We start from the raw sequence: 4,810 nt of genomic DNA on the forward strand, positions 1-4,810 counted from the left end.
ACATGCCCACACACACTCACACACACAAACACACGCACACACACACACATGCCCACACACACACACACACACACACACATGCCCACACACACTCACACACACAAACACACGCACACACACACACATGCCCACACACACGCACACACACACACGTCCACACACACACACACACACGCCCACACACACACGCACACACGCCCACACACACACACACACGCGCGCGCATACACACACGCACACACACACACACACGCACACACACACACATGCCCACACACACACGCACACACACACACATGCCCACACACACACACAGACATACACACACGCCCACACACACATACGTGTGCACACACACACACGCACACGAACACATGTACACGCACATACACACACACAGAGCTCAGAGAAAATCTATATCCACCTGTTTCTACTCAACTACTGTCACCTCTCCCCGTTCAGTGTTCCTGATGGGGTTTGTGTTGAGTGTGAATGTTGAAGTTTGATGCTGAGAACTCATCTTTGATTACTGTCAGAGAAATGTGTATTGATTTAGCAGAGCTACTCAGTGTCTTGTTTGCTTTTGTAATCTTCCACATCATAGGTAAACAAAACATCTTCGTCGCTCCTCTTCACTGCTGCACTGTCCCTCAAAGCAATGGCAGGTGGGACAAAGGACAAAAGGAATGTGCCGCAGTCACACCATGAGACGACAGACAGGAGGGCCGCAGTCACACCATGAGACGACAGACAGGAGGGCCGTTGTTTAAGGTTTTTCCAAAAAGAAAATTAACAGCTTTTCACTCTCTCTCTATATGGTGTTCAGTCTCCTTTGATGCACAGTCATTGAAGTTGTTCTTTTTAAGATCATACAAAGCAGAAGACGCAGACAAATTGTCAATTTCTTCAGTCAGTTTGTTTGAACAGAGGTGCAGAAGATGTGCCTAGATGACAAAGTCAATTTAACGTTAGGCCATAAACACAGCCTGAAGTCTCAGCCATGACCCAACAGACTCTTATCATCAATCATACAATGACACATCAATAGCAGGTATATGGGGACACGTAATAACTACTCATCAACTGCTGGGTTCACAAAAAACAGCTTTTGACCACATTGTTCTGCTGCTTTAGTGTATGAGACTCATTTTCTGGACCAAGACGGAGCAGCAGAGAAATGAAACAGGCTCAGTTACATTCAGACTACATGAGTGCACAGCACAGTCCAGAGGTGTCTATGTGAGATTCCAGAGGAGTGTGAAAAAACATTTCAATCATGAAAATATTGTCATGAAAATATTGTCAATAATCAATAAAGTGGTTCATTTTTTCCTCACTGCTTTTTTCACATAAACCCTTGTATACATATAATCTACCACACAGAAGAACACATAATCCACTGCATACATATACACATAATCCACTATACGCATAAACACATAATCCACTATACACATAAACACATAATCCACTACATACATACACACATAATCCACTACATACATACACACATAATCCACTATACACATAAACACATAATCCACTATACACATAAACACATAATCCACTATACACATAAACACATAATCCACTACATACATAAACACATAATCCACTACATACATACACACACACATAATCCACTATACACATAAACACATAATCCACTACATACATACACACATAATCCACTATACACATAAACACATAATCCACTACATGCATACACACATAATCCTCTTCGTACATAAACACATAATCCACAACATGCATAAACACATAATCCACTATACACATAAACACATAATCCACTACATACATACACACATAATCCTCTTCGTACATAAACACATAATCCACCACACACATACACAGATAATCCATTACAAACATAAACACATAATCCACCATACACATAAACGTGTAATCCACCACACACATAGACGCAATCCACTACATACGTAAACACATAATCCACTACACACATAAACAAATAATCCACTACATACATAAACACATAATCCACTACACACATAAACAAATAATTTGCTACATGCATAAACACTTAATCCATTTTACACAAAAACACATAATCCACTATACACATAAACAAATAATCCACTACATACGTAAACACATAATCCACCACACGCATAAACACATAATCGACTACATACATAAACACGTAATCTACCACACACAAAAACACATAATCCACTACATACATACACACATAATCCACTACATACATAAACACGTAATCTACCACACACAAAAACACATAATCCACTACATACATACACACATAATCCTCTACATACATAAACACGTCAAAAGACAAGGGAGATTCCCGGCTAGGCGGCCAGGGTCCTGTCTGTGTGGAGTTTGCATGTTTTCCCTATGTCTGCGTGGGTTTCCTCCGGGAGCTCCGGTTTCCTCCCACAGTCCAAAGACTTGCAGTTTAGGTGAACTGGAGATGCTAAAAGACATGCAGGTTAGGTGAACTGGAGATGCTAAATTGCCCCCGGGTATGAATGTGTGTGAGTGTGTTTGTCTGTGTGTCTGCCCTGTGATGGACTGGCGACCTGTCCAGGGTGTTTCCAGCACCCCCGGTGACCCTGATTAGGATAAGCGTCTTAGATAATGAGTGGAACACAGTATACATAACTCGTAGGCTCGATTGCACTCTGCGATTTACTTCCTGCTCTGCGATAAGCGTGTGAGTATAACTATGTGTACATACACATTAACATGAAAACCCAATACACTACACCCCTTCCCCCAGTTCATAAAATCTGGCAAGTGATCCACATGGCATCAGTGCAATTGCCCATCTGGCATCTGCACTCTGTATGAAACTGGGCCAGTGACTTCCACGATCACACCCGGGACCCATCTGTGACCCTGAGCGTAACTCCTCATGTAGACACTGTCATCTGGTTGAAAACTGCTATTCGTGACTTGATGCTTCTCCACACTCACCTTTTGCTTGTGGTGCATCTCACTCTCATAGTCAGGATGAAGGCAATCTAGGGCAGTGATCAGGTGTCTGTTCATGAGAAGTTCAGCTGGGCTTTTCCCTGTTGAAGAATTAGGGGTGACATGATGTGACAGCAGAAATCTAGCCAGACATGTCTGCCAGTCACCGACAGTGATCCTGGATAAGGGCTCTTTGATTGTCTGGACCATACGTTCGGCTTGGCCCTTTGAACTGGGATGGCACGGCACTGTGGTTACATGCCTGATGCCATTACGCCTGGCAAACTGCTGGAACTCTGCAGAGGTGAAGGAGGCACCATTGTCAGAGATGATGACATCTGGCAATCTGTGAGTTGCAAAGAGGAGTTTTAGTGTGCTGATGACTGCAGAGGGCAACATGGAACTGACCATGGACACGTCTAACCACTTAGAGTGTGAGTCCACTACTATGAGGAATGTCTTTCTTTGGAATGGACCAGCAAAGTCAGTGTGTAGACAGGACCATTTCTCAGCTGTGCTGTAGGTGGTGCGTGACGTGACCTCTGGCAGATTGCGCAGGTTTTGACTTTTTCCTCTATCTCTATATCTGTACCTGGCCACCATGCAGAACTTCTCACCAGGCCTTTAATGTGCACAACGCCAGCCTTTAATGGGCACAATGCCAGGCCTTTAATGTGCACAACGCCAGCCTTTAATGGGCACAATGCCAGGCCTTTAATGTGCACAATGCCAGGCCTTTAATGGGCACAATGCCAGGCCTTTAATGTGCACAATGCCAGCCTTTAATGTGCACAATGCCAGGCCTTTAATGTGCACAATGCCAGGCCTTTAATGTGCACAATGCCAGCCTTTAATGGGCACAATGCCAGCCTTTAATGTGCACAATGCCAGCCTTTAATGTGCACAATGCCAGCCTTTAATGTGCACAATGCCAGGCCTTTAATGTGCACAATGCCAGGCCTTTAATGTGCACAATGCCAGCCTTTAATGTGCACAATGCCAGGCCTTTAATGTGCACAATGCCAGCCTTTAATGTGCACAATGCCAGGCCTTTAATGTGCACAATGCCAGCCTTTAATGTGCACAATGCCAGGCCTTTAATGTGCACAATGCCAGGCCTTTAATGGGCACAATGCCAGCCTTTAATGGGCACAATGCCAGGCCTTTAATGTGCACAATGCCAGCCTTTAATGTACACAATGCCAGGCCTTTAATGTGCACAATGCCAGCCTTTAATGTGCACAATGCCAGCCTTTAATGTGCACAATGCCAGGCCTTTAATGTGCACAATGCCAGGCCTTTAATGTGCACAATGCCAGCCTTTAATGTGCACAATGCCAGCCTTTAATGTGCACAATGCCAGCCTTTAATGTGCACAATGCCAGCCTTTAATGTGCACAATGCCAGCCTTTAATGGGCACAATGCCAGGCCTTTAATGTGCACAATGCCAGGCCTTTAATGGGCACAATGCCAGCCTTTAATGTGCACAATGCCAGCCTTTAATGGGCACAATGCCAGGCCTTTAATGGGCACAATACCAGGCCTCTAATGTGCACAATGCCAGGGTGCAGCATGGTGAGCTCCTCCTTACTCGCCAGCTTGAGAATAACTGCACCACTCCCCCGTAACAAACAGTTCTTATGTGCAGACAACTCAAGTTGGGCGCATCTGTTGGCCATCCATGCAGAACCCAGCGCAGCACAAAGGGACAGGACTGGATCCTTCAAAGTAGGGTCAGCAAATTTTTGATGCACTCAATGGGGCATCTGGCACCATTTCCAGCAAAGGCGCTTCTAGGGATGGTAGGCATCTCAGTCACAGTAGCGGGCA

The sequence above is a fragment of the Chanos chanos genome, chromosome 12 (assembly GCF_902362185.1).
Source record: "Chanos chanos chromosome 12, fChaCha1.1, whole genome shotgun sequence".
NCBI classification, from domain to species: domain Eukaryota; kingdom Metazoa; phylum Chordata; class Actinopteri; order Gonorynchiformes; family Chanidae; genus Chanos; species Chanos chanos.